Here is an 18,487-nt window from a genome sequence, read left to right as displayed (position 1 = left end):
CCAATGAAGTATTTGGGCCTCCTCCAGGAGAGAATCCAAGGGATGAGACTTTTAGAGCTCGGTACTGGAAAAGATTGGATGGTTGGGAAAAAAAACCATTAACCATTTACTAAATATGGATGTAATACTCGTGTTGTTAATAGAGGAACTCTCGCTCTGCATAGAAGTTTATTTCTCATGGCTTATCACATTTTTCCCACTTTACCCGTCTTCTTTTGTGTAATGGAACAAATATTCGATTTTGGAAGGATGCTTGGAAGGGGAATATTCCACTTTTTTAGAAATCTTAATGACCGTGAAGCCAATGAATTTATTTTGTTATCAGCTATCCTTCAGAGTGTTTCTTTATCAAGTGCTTTTGAGGACAAAAGGTTGTAGACTCTTCATTCTTTTGGGTTTTCTCTTACAATACCTTTTTTTTTTTTTTGATAAGATCGTTGATGATTCAATCTTTGTCCCTCATAAGTTAACTTGGAGTGCATATGTGCCCATAAAGGTTAAAGTGTTTGCAAGGACATTGGCTCATTTGAAACTTACCAATGATGTGGTTCAAAAGAGAAGGCCAAATTGTCCTTTACTCCCTCAATGGTGTGTCATGTTACATGTATAAAGGGGTCCAAGGGAAGCAATGATCATTTATTTTTGTATTGTCCTATTATTGCTTTGTCATTATGATGGAGAGGGTGTTTTGACTAATAGGGTTGGATTTAATGATCTTCCTTTTGGTGTTCATATGCTTTATTAATTTTAGAGATTTTGGATCAAATAATAATGATATTTTTTATTTAAATAATGTAAATAATATTAAAAAAAATCTTATCAAGCCGAGTCGAATCGAGTTGAGCCGAGCTCAAACCCAGGTACTTGTCGAGCCAAGCCGAGCTCAATAAATGAGCTTGATAAGCAAATGAACCGAGCTCGAGCTCAGCAAAGCTCAGTTCGGCTTTCGTTTGCAACCCTACTATTTGGTGCAGCTTTTGATACTACTTTAAGAAGCACAGACACTTTTAAGAAGTCTACGTATCGTGTTGACCTGACACTCGTTAGATACTTCCCAACACTACACATGAAACATATTATAAGTTTGAATAAAATAACTTGAAATCTAATTATAAAATAAAAATAATATAAATTTATATCTATTATCTTCCTTTAGACTTTAAAAATTATTATATTTTACTCAAATATTCATATATATGAATATAATAATTATTTGACCTTATATATGATATATAATAGATATATACAATTATGTATTTTGAACGTATCCTTCATGTGTCATATTTTACATTTTTTTGTTTTAATTTTTGTATAAGCATATCAATCGTGTATGTGTCACGCTGCATGTCCATATCCATGCTTCTTAGGTGCTACTTATAACTTCTTTTTTTATTAAATTTTGGGAATTTGAGTCTGAGCATTTGGTGTAGCTTTCGTTTATAGCATATGAGAAAAAAATAACTTAAATAAGCTGAAAAATGCTAATTATTTGAAAGCTGGAGAGGGGATATTTTTAGCTTATACATTTTATTATTGACTTTTAGCTTTAGAAAAGTAACACCAAACAAGCCTAAGATATGGCATAGCACGAAGTCTTAATGTAACAACCTCGACCTTGATTAGCCGATAAACCATGATTAATTATGCCTAATGAGTAATTAAGATGAAATTCCAAATTAATTACATGTGTGATGCATTATTTGTGTTTCTATCTTTTTATCGTAGAAATATCTGTTTGCGTTTCTGTTTTGTTCTGCGAATTGAAGGCCTTATCGGTATCCTATCACGAAATTGATTTGATTTCCATGTTATTTAAGATTTTTAGAATTTTATGGTAGGTTTCATTAAAATTCGATTCGAAACGAATAAATTAAAATAAATTATCACACTTAGTTATCTTTAACTCCAATTAATTAGAGCCATTAATGGAGCCTATATAAGGCTCGTACAACCTCTAGAATACATTTTTGCACTTTCATATCATCATCCTTGAGTCCCTAAAACGTGTGTGTGTGTGTGTGTGTGTGTGTGTGTGTGTGTGTGTGTGTGTGTGTGTGAGAGAGAGAGAGAGAGAGAGAGAGAGAGAGAGAATCAAAGTTTGAGAAGGGTGAATTGCAAGGAAATTGAAGGGAGTTGGCTTAGAAGCTTAAAGATTTAGCAATCTAAAGCCTAATTAAAGAGTTTAGGTAAGGATTCAAGCCTTTACTTGTGTAATTAAGACATACCACATGAATTCAAGAGGAATTGGGGAATTAAGCTTTGAGAGGTGAATTAGAGGCTAAACCATACATGCATGCTCCTTTCTCATATGTTAGAGTTTGATTTCTAAGAAATTCTCTCATGCATGCCACTGTTCTAACCTTGTATGGGGAATTCATCAAATTCTACATCCTTTTACCTTAATTGATCATGTTTTGGGAGGAAAGAAATCATGTTTTATCATGCGTGTGTTATACATTGAGTTTCAAGTTTGATTTCAACATTTGACTTGCTCTTTGGGCCTTGATTTTTGCGAAACGACTTTTAATTCATGAAGTTTATGATTTTATATATATTTTCTCAAGTTTAGGGCCCAAAAAGGGTGTAACAGCTTTGAATATGAGTTTTGGACTTAGAACATCCATCTGGAAATTCCAGATTTCGACCTCATCGCTCGAGCGATAGATCCTGCGCTCGAGCAATCACTTTGTATCTTACACTTTCGCTCGAGCGACCAAGAGTTGGCTCGAGCGTAAAATGCATGCTCCCAGAAGTTTACCATTTTTGCAGACCGCTCGAGCGACAAGAGTTACGCTCAAGAGAGGACTTCAGTCTTACGCTCAAGCGACCGTCGAGCGGAGAATTCACACAACCAGTGCTTTTGCAGAGTTTACAGACCGCTCAAGTGACCACACATTTATTTTGAGCCTCCGCTTGAGCAAAAGAAGCTACACTCAAACGAGGACCCTGTTTTCAGCACATTTGACATGGTGTTTTGAAGCACATTTTGGCATTCTCATTGGATCTTAGGCATTCTTAAGCCTTAGTTAAGACATAATAATGAGGATAAGACTTAGAAACACACTAAGAACGAAACGTAGTGAGTTAAGTATATTTCGAGCGTGTGTTTCAATGTGTATTTGCTATGTGTTTGTGTAGGTCACGCGCCATAGACTATCCGAATCGCCCACTTTCTCTATTTTGCTATTGGAGCCATCTGTGAGTAATAACTCCGTAAAATTATGTTTAACGTTAATTATTTTCAGATGATATGAAATGATCAGTTTTCTAAAATGCTATGTTTTGTATGAATGAATGATTGTCCAAGTTCTTAAAATGTATTCGTGGCATCCTTAGCATCATATGATATGCGTCCCTTTATGGGTCATCAAAATGTCTTTATGGTCATCCCTTTATGGGTCATCGAAAACACCTCTGTGCATATGAGTCATCGGAATGCCTTCACGACCGTCATCGAATTTGATAAAGCTAATGGATGTACCACGTACTATCATGTGAAATGTATGAACTTTGAATACGAATATGAATATGAATATGTATGTGAAACTGTTTCTGCTTTGACATCTAATTATGTACAAGACTGTTTTTGTATGGACATCATTCAGTAAAACCTTTACTCTGTTATTATTCACTGAGCTTCTGCTCACTATTTTTTATTATGTATGCAGGTGAGCAAGCACGTGACCAGGCCTAAGTTGCTGCCTGGAGAGTTTTGTTTTGTTGACCACCCTTTTGTGCCTCTTGAGAGGGTTCCAGATTAAGTCAAGTCAAGTCAAGTGGTCATGTTTTGGGAACGATGTGTTTTTAACTCTTGTTTTGTTTTCTTTTCGTGGCTCTCGTACAATTTCTAACTTCCTGTATAATGGGCTAAGTCCCACTTTTGTCTTATCTATATCGGCAAGTGACATAAGATTGTTACATTATGACGTTACGTGTATGTATATAAAAATTTAAATTATCTGTCCCATGTTTGTTTGCACAGCTCAATGGACATTGTATATTGTATATTTGCTTCCGCAGCCCTTTAATATATGTTAATCTGTTCAGAGGCCTTTGGTAATCTCAGGATTACTAGCCGGTTACGGCGCGAAACCTATAGAGGCAAGTTTAGGTCGTGACAGAGTGGTACGAGTTATACCAAACACACGAGTCTATATGAACTATAGGATATCCTAGAAAAGAATTAGGGACATTACATCTACATATGAGAGTGTGTGTTAATTTCTGTACATGAAAAAACTGAATCTGAACGTGAACACATGAAATTGAAACGAATGAACTGGGATTGAATGTTCTGAACACTGTGAAAAGAACTATTTGCCTATGTTTATTATTGTTCTGTTTACCTATAGAGATGGAAAATGCTAGAAGCAATGATACAGCATGATCTTCTGAGGCTCGCATGAGTCGCATGGAACAAATGCTTACAGCCTTAACGGAATCTCTGAGGTAACAACCTATGCCTCCTCCGCCTCCACCAGTACAAAATGAACTAAATAACAATGACATAATCAATCTGACCCAGAAGTTTATGAAAATGAAACCGCCAACGTTCTTGGGTGGGATTGAACTATTGAAAGCTGAGACATGGTTACTCAAAGTGGAAAAACTATATAAAGTCTTTCTCTGCTCCAAGACTCAGAAGGTGCTCTTGGCCACCTATACTTTAAAGGATGAATCTCGAACGTGGTGGCTGTTAATCTAAAACGATAATGAAAACATGACATAAAAGGAAATCTTCTACGACAAGTATTTCCCTCAATGTTTTCTGGACCGAAAAATTTCTGAATTTCAAGAACTCAAGCAAGGCAATATGTCAATCGCTAAATATGAAGCTAAGTTCACCGAATTGGCCCAATTTACTCCACACATGGTGGATACCGATTATAAAAAGGCACAAAAATTTGAAGGAGGCTTGACTTTGGAAGTGTTTGACCGGATTGGCGTCTTACCTACCTATGTGGAAGTATTAGACAGAGCTTTGATGGCGGAAGCTACCTTAACAGCTATGAAGCAAAGCAAGGCCCCAACAACAACAGAATGGAGAGGTAAGAGGTCGAGGAACAAGTTTAGAAAGGGCAACACCTTTGGAAGTAAAAAGCAAAACACTGGATCCTCCAATAGCTCTAGTTAGAGTAGTGGGTCTATACTGATAAATGAGAATGAATAGAAATCTTGTCTATTACGAATCAATAAATTGAGTAATCAACTGAGTACAATTATATAAGCTAATAGAATAAAACCCTAACAACCTAAAGGACTAAACTATCCTTAATGAATAATATAAACTACAAAATTCACACCCCCCCTCAAACTGAGGATGCGAGCACAGAAAGCATCGAAAGTTTGCCAAGAAGAAAACGAAAATGAGCAACAGTGTGAGTCTTCATAAAAAAATTAGCCAACTGAAGAGAGGAGGGGACAAAAGGGAAAGTAATAGTGCCAGCCTGAAGATGATGTCTAATAAAGTGACAATCTATTTCAACATGCTTGATCCACTCATGGAAGGCTGAATCATGGGCAATCTAGACAGCACTCTGATTATCACAATACAACAGTCGGATCAGAAAGAGAGACACCCATATCAGAAAGAAGCCACCGAAGCCAAAGGATCTCGAAAGTAGTATGAGCCATGGTACGATACTCAGCCTCAGCGGTGGAACGAGCAACAACAAACTGTTTTTTACTCTTTCAGGATATGAGAGAATCAAAAAGGAAAACACAAAGACCAAAAGTGGATTTACGATTAGAGATGTCACATGCCCAATCAGCGTCAGCATAGGTACGAAGAGTCAAGTCTGAAGAGGCAGATAACAACAAACATTACAACAAAGTGCCACGAAGGTAGTGCAGAGTACGAAGTAAGGCAGCCCAGTGTGTGGAACGAGGAGCAGAAACAGACTGTTTCTTACTCTTCCAGGATATGAGAGAATCGCCGAGAAAAACACAAAAACCAGAAGTGGATTTATGATCAGAGATGTCACATGCCCAATCAGCGTCAGCATAGGCATGAAGAGTCAAGTCCGAAGAGGCAGATAACAACAAACATTGCAACAAAGTGCCACAAAGGTAACGCAAAGTACGAAGTAAGGCAGCCTAGTGTATGGAACGAGGAGCAGAAACAAGCTGACTGAGAATGTGCACAGCATAGGAGATATCCGGACGAGTAACAGTGAGATAAACAAGGCACCCAACTAACTCGCGATACACGGTAAGATCCTCAAGAAGAACGCCATCAGAAGCCGAAAACTTAGCATGCAACTCAAGAGAAGTGTCAACAATTTTGTCATCAGTGAGATTGGCACGAGAAAGAATATCACGAGCATATTTAGTCTGAGAGAGAAAATACCTAATAGGAGAAGTAGTAACCTCAATACTAAGAAAATACCGAAGAGATCCCAAATTCTTCATCTCCAACTCCTGAAACAACTGATGCTTAACCTCCTTAATAGTACTATAATCAAAGCCAGTAATGATCATATCATCCACATATAAAAGAAAGAGAACAAGGCCAACAGAAGTGCATCGAACAAAGAGAGCACAATCATGATGACTAGGGCGAAAACCAAACTGAAGTGCAACAAAATGAAAACGCTCATACCAAGCACAATGAGACTGCTTGAGACCATATAGAGCACGGCAAAGACGACAAACAACACTAGGAAAATGAGAGAGACCCGGCATATACACTTCTTTAGCAAGATGCCAATTTAGCAAAGCATTTTTGACATCGAGTTGAAACAAAAGCCAGTGATAGGCAGCAGCTACAGAGATAAGAGTGCGAACAGTAATCATCTTGGCAACGGGGCCAAAAGTCTCATTATAATCAATCTCATACTCTTGAAATAAACCCTAGGCAACCAAACGAGTTTTGTATCGTTCCAAAGAACCATCATAAAGGGTTTTGACCTTACAGACCCATTTACAACCTACAATATTCTTATTAATAGGTAATGGAACCAAATCCCAAGTCTGAGTGTTAGCCAAAGTAGTTAACTCATCATTCATGGCAGCAATCCAATTAGGATCATGACAAGTTTCCTTGTAGGACTTGGGCTCAAAATAAGTATGAACACAAGAAAGAAATGACTGATAGGAAAGGGAAAAAACATGTATTATCAAAACCATACCAGTTCGGAGGATGACGGTCTCACTTTGGAAAGCGATGTACAGGAGGAACGGGATCCAAAGAAACAGCAGGAGGGACAGTAAAGCTAGAGACAGGCGAGCTCAAAAATGCTTTGCGGCCCTGATAAACAAGCAGAGGAGCAAGGAAAGCGAGAGCGGGAGAGGAAATACCTGGCGAGATAGCAAAAGTGCTAGTAAGAGGCAAAGTAGAGATCTCAAGATCAGAAACAAACTCATCGGGAGAAACATCAGAAGGAAATGGGTTAATGTGGACCAATTCATCCTTGGTAATAAGAACATGGGTGGAAGGTATAGTATTAGTTTTTCTAAAAATGTGACATGCCTAGACACATATACCTTTTTGGTGGCAGGATCATAGCACTGATAACCTTTCTGAATAATGACATACCCTAAAAAGACACATAGGACACAACGAGAACTAAACTTAGAGCGCTCCCGTTTAGAAAGGAGCACAAAGCATGCAGAACCGAAAATACGAAGAAGAGAATAATTGGGAGTAACACCAAAAAGACGCTCATACGGAGATGAGCCTGAGAGAAGAGGAGTAGGCATCCGATTAAAAAGATATATAACAGTGAGCACAGCTTCTCTCCAGAAAACAGAACGGACAAAAGACAAGAGCAACAAAGAGTGAGCGGTATCAAAGAGATGGCAATGTTTGCGCTCAGCTCGACCATTTTAGGCAGGAGTGACAGAACACGATGACTGATGAATAGTGCCATGAGTAGCTAAAAACTCCTCAAACTCAGACAAGTAATACTCACCCCCCAAATCGGAATGGAGAACTTTAATCGTGATGGAAAACTAAGTGCGAATCATGGAGTGAAAATTAGAATATATTTTGTAAAAATCAAATTTTCAAGTCATCCAATAAACCCAGGTAAACTGACTATAATCATCCACAAAAGACATAATATTGCGAACTACCCTTGGCAACTATAGAGGAAGGACCCCAAACATCAGTATGAATCAAATGAAAAGGAGAAGAAGAAATAGAATTACTTTTATTAAAAGGAAGAGCAGACATTTTAGCTAGTTTACAACCTCGACATTCAGAAATATTATCAACGGGAAAACTGCCTAAATGTCCAGACCGAACTGACATCCTCAAACCGTCACTCGACAGATGACCTAACCTAGAATGCCAAATATAAAATAAAGAAGACTTATTATTTAAACAAAAAAGAAGACAATGCAATAGAAAGCACTTCTAGAGGAACATACAAGCTGTCCAAGATATACAGTTCTCTAAATCTACGCACGATCCCAATCTGCCTCTTGGATACCCGATCCTGCACAACACAATGAGAAGAAGAGAAAACAACATCAAAACCAGAATCAGATAATTGACTAATAGAAATAAGACTGAGTGAAAGGTGAGGCACATAAAATACAGGAGAAAAAGACAAATGGGAAGAGGAAATAGAACCAATAAAGTGTACAGGCATAGAAGAACCATTAGCAGTAACAATAATGATAGAAGAAGAAGTGGAGACACAATTACTAAAGAGAAATGTGACAGGGGTTATATGATGTAAACAACTAGAATCAAAATCCACGAAGTGTGGATATTACTCGAAGAGGATGAACCAGACAAACCTAACTGAGTGGTAGTCATAGCGGAGGGCTAGGACGAAAGATTTGGATTAGCTACCATGAAAGACTTAAACTGCTCAAACATAGAGTGCATATTGGAAGATGACTCATTCTCAGAAGCTGGTGCAAAAAAAAGGCGACAAATGAGCGAGATCCCAAAGATGGCAGCTTAGAGGATGGTGGACCAGACGAACGACCCTTGGGCTGCAAAAGTTTAGGACAAGCATGTTTCCAATGACCTCGCTGACGACAGAAGCTGCATTCATCCATGGAAACCCGAGACTTGGGCTTACTAGTAATCTGAAATAAATGAGATAGTGGGGTAGGCAAAAGCGCAGAAGTGACAAAAACTGACTGGGAGGCAGAAGCACCATGAGCCACCTTAAACTGAGTTTCTTCCGCAATAAGCTTACGGATAGCACCATCAACAGAAGGCAAGGGGAATCGATGAAGAATAGCTCCCCAAAGTGGTTCAAATTGATCACGAAGGGCCATAAGAAATTGAACAAGACATTGCTTCTCCCGATACTTGGTATAACTATCAAGTAACCGCAAATCTGATGGTTCCATTAAAGCAAGCTGATCCCAATAAGTTGTCATCTCATTGTAGAACTCCTGAATGGACTTATCTTTGTGACTAGCATTGCGAATAGACATCTCAAGTTCTTACTGTTTTGCAAAGTTAGACTCAATGTACATAGTTTTCAAATAGTTCCAAACTTGTTTAGAAGTAGAATACTTGGAAAAATTCATTTCAATGGTAGTTTGAACTGAATTATGAAACCAAATAAGAATTTATGCATTTTCCTTATCCCATTTAGAAATATCAGCCTCAGTTTCTTTGGATTTCATAGGTCTAATAGTTACACCAATAACATAGTTCCACATGCCTTTACCCATTATAAAATTCTTCATTACATGAGACCGATAAGAATAATTGGTATCATCTAACTTAGTAGTGATAGCTTGCAGTTTATCATCAACCATATTTCTAAAATTCAATTCACTATTCCAACACGTATCAACAAAAAGCCCTCAAATTTTCCTCTATATCTCATCAAATGCTCATAAATAACAACTCAAATAGATAGAGGAAGTGAACAGTACCAAAAAAAGAAAATCTAAAGATGCTACCTCCCTCCATTTGGAGACGAAATCCTGATCATTTATCAACACAACCCCGATCGTACAGTCACCCGTAGGGTTTCGAACTCAAAATTCCAAGTAAACCCTAGTACACAATCAAACCACCCTGAAGGCTGAAGAGGGAGAGGAGTCTCGAACCACTTGCGAGAAGAGAGGGAGTGATATCGATGGTCGATGATGCAAGAGAGAGAGCCAACGACAGACTTGCGATGCACTGAGGTAGACAGAAACGATAGTTGATGATGCGAGAGAGAACCAGCGATAGATCTGCAATGCGAGAGAGAGCCTTGCGATGCGAGAAAGAGCCAGCGATGTGCAACTTCTGGTGCCAAGAATAACCTAGGTTCGATCGTATCTTTGCTCTAATACCATGATAAAAGAGAATGAATAGAAATCTTGTCTATTACGAATCAATAAACTGAGTAATCAACTGAGTACAATTATATAAGCTAATGGAATAAAATCCTAACAACCTAAAGGACTAAACCATCCTTAATGAACAATATAAACTACAAAATTCACATATACCAATTTGTTCGGATTGTGGAAGGAAACATAAGAACGTCTGTTATCAAGCAACGAGTGCCTGTTTCAGATGTGGTAAAACCGACCACATGATGAGAGATTGTCCAGTCCGGTTCGAGAATGCCAATCGTCCTGTAGCAAGTTCAGCCAGATCTGCCTCCGTAACAAGAACAAATTCCAGAACGAAGCTAGGGGTAACACCAGGAATGAAATGCTAAGACAAGGGAGAGTGTTCTCACTAGTGCCTGGGGATGTACAGAATACTAAATCAGTGGTGTTAGAAATAATCTCTATCTATGTAGAATGCCTATGTGTTGATAGATTCTGGTTCTACGCACTCATTTGTATCGCATGCTTTTTCTCAAAAATTAATTAGACCTTTGGAACCTATGAACTATCTACTATCTATGTCTACACCATCTGGAGGTTCTATGATATGTGCTTCTATTTATTCGGCATGTGATATTATGATTGGTGATATGACATTGTATGTTGATTTGCTGCCTTTGAGCATTGACCATTTTGACTATATATTGGGCATAGATTGGTTGACGAAGTATTGTGCAACTATTGATTGTGTAAATAAAACTATTGTGTTTCAACCACCTGGTATGCCTGAGTTTGTATTTGTTGGGAATTGGGTAATTCCTCCACCGTGATTGATTTCTTTTGTGAAAGCCAGGAAGTTATTACGAAAAGGGTGTCGGGGTTACTTATGTTGCGTGTTGATTGTGACTTATGATGGTTCTACTGTTGAGAACTTCTCTGCAATAAATGAATTTCCCGATGTATTCCCAAATGATTTACCCAGAGACTTAATTGATAGGGAAATCTAGTTTACTATTGATGTAGTGCTTGGAACACAACCTATTTTTAAGACCCCTTACAGAATGTCAATCTCAAAATTGAAAGAATTGAAAATCCAACTCCAAGAACTGTTAGACAAGAAATTCATTCGACCGAGCACTTCACCTTGGGATGCTTCAATTTTGTTTGTTAAAAAAGAAAGATAGGTCTTTGAGGTTATGTATAGATTATCGGGAATTGACTAGAATAACTATCAAGAATAAGTATCCATTGCCCCGAATAGATGATTTGTTTGACCATCTCCAGGGAGCCCAACTGTTTTCTAAAATTGACCTTAGATCGAGCTATCATCAATTGAAAGTTAAGGCAGAAGACATCGAGAAAACTGCTTTCCGGACTAGATATTAGTAATGTCATTTGGGGTAACAAATGCACCTACGGCTTTCATGGACCTAGTGAATAAGGTTTTCAAACAATTTCTTGATGAATTTATAGTTGTATTTATTGATTACATCTTGATTTATTCTAAAAGCAGGGAAAAACATGAACATCACCTGAGAACTGCATTACAGGTTTTGAGAGAAAAGAAGTTGTATGGAAAATTGTCCAAATGTAAATTTTGGCTTGACAGCGTAGCATTTCTGGGACATGTAATCAACAAAGATGACATATCAATAGACCCACAGAAAATTGAAGTCATTGTGGACTGGCCAAGACCGACCAATGTGTTAGAAATCAGAAGTTTTATAGGGCTTGTTGGCTACTACCGCAAATTTGTGAGAAACTTCTCTAAGCTTGCCATGCCATTGACACAATTGATCCAAAAAAATATACCATTTGATTTGACTGATTAGCGGGAATCAGCTTTCCAAGAACTAAAAACTAAACTGATAACCGCACCTATTTTGACATTGCCTAACGAAACTGATGGGTTTCAGATTTACAACGATACTTCCTATAAGGGCTTGGGGTGTGTGTCAATGCAGAATGGGAAGGCAATTGCGTATGCTTCTTGGTAACTCCGCCCTCATGAAAAGAACTATCCAACTCATGACCTTAAACTTGTAGCTGTGGTTTTTGCATTGAAATCTAGTGCCATTATTTGTACAGAGTAGCTTGTAAAGTATATACTGATCATAAAAACTTGAAATATTTCTTTACTCAGAAAGAATTAAATATGAAACAGAGACGATGGCTCGAATTGATCAAAGATTATGACTTGTAAATCCTGTACCATTCAGGAAAGGCAAATACCATTGCCGATACTGAGCCGAAAATCAATTAGGAATTTATCATGTTTACTCACCAGTCAGAAAGAATTGTTATGTGACTTAGAAAGAAATGAGATTGAAATTGTGTTGCGAGAACAAAATGGAGTCTTAACTGCCATTTCTACCCAACCTACCATACTGAAGAAATTAAAGAAAGGCAATTGTAGGATAATTTTTGAAGAAGATTGTTGATAAAATTAACTCAAAACCAAGGCCAGGATTTGTGTTTGAAAACAATGTGTTGAAGTTTTAGAATCGACTTTGTGTGCCAGATTGTTCGGATTTGAGAAAACGTGTTATGACTAAAACTTACAACTCAAAGTTTGTTATGCACCCGGGAAACATGAAAATGTACAAGGATTTGAAATAGAATTTTTGGTGGCCTGGAATAAAGAAAAGCATTGCTGATTTTGTGGCTAGATGTTTGCATTGCCAACAAGTTAAAGCTGAACATCAACAACTTGCTAGATTGCTTTAGCCGCTTCCAATATCGGAATGAAAATGGAAGCATATTACCATGGACTTTATTGTGGGATTGCCTCACTCCTCCCGAGGTATGAATTTTATTTAGGTCATTGTAGATCGTTTAACTAAATCTGCCCACTTTTTGCCTGTCAAATCTTTGTATAATGCGGATAAATTGGCTAACATCTATGTAAATGAGATAGTAAGATTACACGGTATGCCAGTATCTATTGTGTCCAACAGAGATCCTAAGTTCACTTCAAGATTCTAGCAGAGTCTACAGTAAGCTTTGGGAACTAAGTTAAGACTGAGCAGTGCTTATCACCCACAGACAGATGACCAATCAGAACGAACCATTCAAACCTTGGAAGATATGCTCAAAATGTGTGTATTAGATTTCCAAGGGACTTAGGAGACTTATCTACCTCTAGCTGAGTTTATGTACAACAACAGTTATCATTCAAGTATCGGTATGGCTCCTTATGAAGCATTGTATGGTAGGAAATGCCAATCTCCGATTTCTTGAGCCGAAGTAAGCGATAGACTTTTGTTAGAACCAGAACTTGTGCAAGAAACCACTAAAACATAAAATTGATTCAACCACGATTGAAAACTGCACAAAGTCGCCAAAAGAGTTATGCGGATGTCCGAAAAAAAGACAGGGAATATAACGTTGGGGATCATGTGTTTATTAAAGTAACTCTTATGAAAGGGCAAACTCGATTTGGTGTAAAGGGCAAGTTAGCACTGAGATATGTTGGGCCATACGAGATTTTAGAGAAAATCAACACGGTGACGTATCAGGTAGCCCTACCGCCGATCATGGAACATATGCATAATATTTTTCATGTCTCAATGCTGCAAGAATATTTGAGAGATTCGTTCCACGTGATTGAACCAACACATGTGCTCTTGAAAGATAACTATACGTACGAAGAGAGGCCAATTTAGATTGTGAACCGCCAAATCAAAAGATTGAGGAACAAAGAAATACCTTTGGTAAAAATTGATTGACAAAATCACGGAGGGACCTATGCAACTCGGGAGACAGAGAAAGATATGATGAGAAGATGCCCTGATTTCTTTCCTTTGGACCCGATGTTCTTCCAAAATGAAAGTAATTCGAGTTTGGAGGACCAAACTCTTTAAGGGGGGAAGACTACAACCCCGACCTATAATTAGCTAATAAACCATGATTAATTATGTCTAATGAGTAATTAAGATGAAATTCTGAATTAATTGCATGTGTTTCTGTTTTGTTCTGCGAATTGAAGGCCTTATCGACATCCGATCACGAAATTGATTTGATCTCTATGTTATTTGAGATTTTTAGAATTTTATGGTAGGTTTCATTAAAATTCGATTCGGAACGAATAAATTAGAATAAATGATCACACTTAGTTATCTTTAACTCCAATTAATTAGAGCCACTAATGGAGCCTATATAAGGCTAATACAATCTCTAGAATACATTTTTGCACTTTCATGTCATCATCCTTGAGTCCCTAAAACGTGTGTGTGTGTGTGTGTGTGTGTGTGTGTGTGTGTGTGTGTGTGTGAGAGAGAGAGAGAGAGAGAGAGAAAGCTTGAGAAGGGTGAATTGCAAGGAAATTGAAGAGAGTTGGCTTAGAAGCTTAAAGATTTAGTAATCTAAAGCCTAATTAAAGAGTTTAGGTAAGGATTCAAGCCTTTACTTGTGTAATTAAGACATACCACATGAATTCAAGAGGAATTGGTTAAGAATTAAGCTTTGAGAGGTGAATTAGAGACTAAACCATGCATACATGCTCATTTCTCATATGTTAGAGTTTGATTTCTAAGAAATTCTCTCATGCATGCCATTGTTCTAACCTTGTTTGGGGAATTCATCAAACTCTACATCCTTTTACCTTAATTGATCATGTTTTAGGAGGAAAGAAATCATGTTTTATCATGCATGTGTTAAACATTGAGTTTCAAGTTTGATTTCAACATTTGACTTGCTCTTTAGGCCTTGATTTTTGCGAAACAACTTTTAATTCATTAAGTTCTATGATTTTATATATATTTTCTCAAGTTTTGGGCCCAAAAGGGACATGTAACAGCTTTGAATTTGAGTTTTGGACTTAAGAAGATCCATTTGGAAATTCTAGATTTCGGCCTCATCGCTCAAGCGACAGATCCTACCTATGCTTGATCGCATGCTCGAGCGATCACTCTGTATCTTGCACTTCCGCTTAAGCAACCAAGAGTTGGCTTGAGCGTAAATTGCATGCTCCCAGAAGTTTACCACTTTTGCAGACCGCTCGAGCGACAAGAGTTGCGCTTGAGCGAGGACCTCAGTCTTACGCTCGAGCGACTATCGAGCAGTGAATTCACACAAACAGTACTTTTGCAGAGTTTACAAACCACTCGAGCGACCGAAGTTGCGCTCGAGCGACCGAAGTTGCGCTCGAGCGACCGAAGTTGCGCTCGAGCGACCACGTTTATTTTGAGCCTCCGCTCGAGCAAAAGAAGTTATGCTCGAACAAGGACCCTGTTTTCAGCACATTTGATCTAGTGTTTTGAAACATATTTTGCCATCCTCAGTGCATCCTAGGCATTCTTAAGCCTTAGTTAAGACATAACAATGAGGATAAAACTTAGAAACACACTAAGAACAAAACGTAATGAGTTAAGTATATTCTGAGCATGTGTTTCAATGTGTATCTGCTATGTGTTTGTGTAGGTCACGGGCCATAGACTATCCGAATCGCCCGCTTTCTCTATTTTGCTATCAGAGCCATCTAAAAGTAATAACTCCGTAAAGTTATGTTTAACATTAATTGTTTTCTGATGATATGAAATTATCAGTTTTTTGAAATGCTATATCTTGTATGAATAAATGATTGTCTAAGTTCTTGAAGTGTATTTGTGCATCCTTAGCATCATATGATATGCGTCATCAGAATGTCTTTATGGTCGTCCCTTTATGGGTCATCGGAAACGTCTCTATGCACATGAATCATCGGAATGCTTTATGGCTGTCCCTTTATGGGTTATCGAAATGCCTTCACAACCGTCCCTTCATGGGTCATCGAATTTGATAACGTTAATAGATGTACCACATACTATCATGTGAAATGTATGAACTTTGAATACGAATATGATTATGTATATGAATCTGTTTCTGCTTTGACATCTGATTATGTACAAGACTCTGTTTCTGTATGAACATCATTCAGTAAAACATTTACTCTGTTATTATTCACTGGGTTTCCGCTCACTATTTTTTATTATGTATGTAGGTGAGCAGGCGCATGACCAGATCTAAACTGCTGCCTAGAGAGTTTTGTTTTGTTAACCACCCTTTTGTGCCTCTTGAGGGAGTTCTGGATTAAGTCAAGTCACGTGGTCATGTTTTGGAAACAATGTGTTTTTAACTCTTGTTTTGTTTTCTTTTCGTGGCTCTCATACAATTTCTGACTTTTGTGTATAATGGGCTAAGTCTCACTTTTGTCTTATCTATATCGACGGGTGACATAAGATTGTTACATTATGACGTCACGTGTATATATATAAAAATTTAAATTACCTGTCCCATGTTTGTCTGCACAGCTCAATAAACGTTTTATATTGTATATTTGTTTTCGCAACCCCTTAATACATGTTAATATGTTCAGAGGCCTTTGGTAATCCCAGGATTACTGGCTAATTACAGCGCGAAACCTATAGGGGGTTTGGGTCGTGACACTTAAGTAGTGGCCAAATTTGAATTTTAGACGTTACATCAAGGACTAATGCATAAGGAGTGGATTAAGTATGATTTAAGGGATTGACTAGGATTTTGGGACTAAAAATGGGTTGTCCTATAGAAGTGAAAAATAACTTGAATGTGTGCAAAGAAGAGAGAAAATAAGAAGAGAGTGAATGAAGTGTTTCACTCTCGCAAAGGTTAGACGAATTTGCATAAACATAAATCTCAAATTCTTATAAACCTAACTCCATTATATAGTATAATTACATGGGTATTTACAGACTACTATAGTTCTTTTATTTCCATGAGAATTTTGACTTAAACTATGACACTAGCAAACTTATTTATTAGAATATTTTAAATCTACTAAAAACCATTTGAAAGATAAAAAATCATAACTTGACCCAAATTACCACCATTGGCAATCCCTACAACCATGGATAGCAAATTGTAAAATTACCAAAATACCCTAACTAATAAAAATTGATAGAACAAATAAAATTCAATTTGCAACCCACTAAAATTAAAAATAATTTAAAAAAAATCAAATAAGACTCAAAATAACCCTCAACAAGATTGTGTAAAGCCCATAGGGTGCTCTATGTAAAATTTTAACTTTGGCTTTTTTGTTCTATTTATGCTCCATATATATATATATATACACACATAAATATGTAAAGAACATCTATTTATCCTAGATTTTGGCTTTTCCCTGAGAAATTAAAGGATGAAGATTTTTTCATAGATCTTTCAAATTGGGTTCAATGAGGACGGAGCAATGGACTTATGTTATTGGTGATGAATTGTAACTTTCGTAATGAGAATTTCCTATGCTTATATTTAACAGTTAAGTGGTAGTGTAATATCGATATTTAGCAAATATATTACAACAACAAAAATATTTATCACAATATATTTATAAAATAGATAAGCCCTCCCATAGACACTCTCAATCTTAAACTATGCCCTGCCCTCACCCCCACTTCATGCAACTAAGAACTCAATGACTAGCTTCTTCTTTTTTCTAGATCAGTGAAAGTGGTAGTTAGTTATTGGATTAGCACCTTAGGAGAGTTGAATGGTCACCCTTTCCTTGCAAGAACCAAGTCTTCCCCCTGTTCCACTCCTAAGAGTGGAACCCAAGACCTCCCCTTAGGAGAGACTTGGTGGCCAAAGGGCTAACCACACAGGCTAAACCCTTTAGTTAACAAGATGACTAGCTTCAAAGCAGAAGCACAGTAGAATTTACCATCCTAAAAGGTAGATATCATTTTCTTGTGAAAAATAAAATGCTATTGACGTTGGGATGCTCCAAAAGAAGTGAGCTATAGATCTATTCAGCTTAAGCTACTGCTTGCAAGTTTTAGTACATTTTGTTCCTCATCACTTAACTACAGTAAAAGTCATGTTCTTTTGAAGGAAAAAAAAAATGCTATTACAGAGCAAGAAACAAAAATTTCTAGTGTACACATACCAGTTGCATTGGAGGAGCAGGAAAATCCCAAAAATACAAGAATTCAAGAATGGAATCGATGAGCACAGAGCTGGAATACATGACATTACCAAGATTCCATGCAGAACTGCTCCTTGGATTCTTTGTGATGCTTCGTCCAAACTAAGCTAATCAATGCCCTGGTTCAAGTGCTAAGCAACCAAAAACTAACTGGGCTATCTTGGTCAAACTCCAAAAAATTGATTTCCCCCAGGTCAGTGAATAACCCCCAGGCTAAATTATATACAAAGAGGGGTAACTAAGTAGCAAAGGCATGCAGACCTTCTAGCATCTCTTTTGCGAAGAATGGTATACAGCAGA

General features: G+C 37.5%; 1 protein-coding gene across 2 annotated transcripts in view; it reads right to left on the bottom strand.

The window, feature by feature from the left end:
- Positions 1 to 8,130: 8,130 nt before the first annotated feature.
- The window catches only part of LDL2 (LSD1-like2), a 13,472-nt gene continuing 3,115 nt past the window's right edge, over positions 8,131 to 18,487 (bottom strand). The window contains exons 2-3 of one of the 2 annotated variants that reach the window (XR_014336468.1): positions 18,149 to 18,487; positions 8,131 to 8,441 (exon numbers count right to left, since the gene is read on the bottom strand). The exon at positions 18,149 to 18,487 is cut by the window's right edge and continues 793 nt beyond it. The gene's annotated coding sequence lies outside the window, so the exon portion shown is untranslated. Of the gene's footprint in view, positions 8,442 to 17,981 lie in introns of those variants that run through there. The other variant, XM_028260807.2, reaches the window with a different exon arrangement.

This window comes from Camellia sinensis, chromosome 7 (genome assembly GCF_055761805.1).
Source record: "Camellia sinensis isolate YWXY chromosome 7, ASM5576180v1, whole genome shotgun sequence".
Taxonomy (NCBI): Eukaryota; Viridiplantae; Streptophyta; class Magnoliopsida; order Ericales; family Theaceae; genus Camellia; species Camellia sinensis.
The sequence above is the reverse complement of the archived record's forward strand: the minus strand, read 5'-3'. Positions and strand labels throughout refer to the sequence as shown.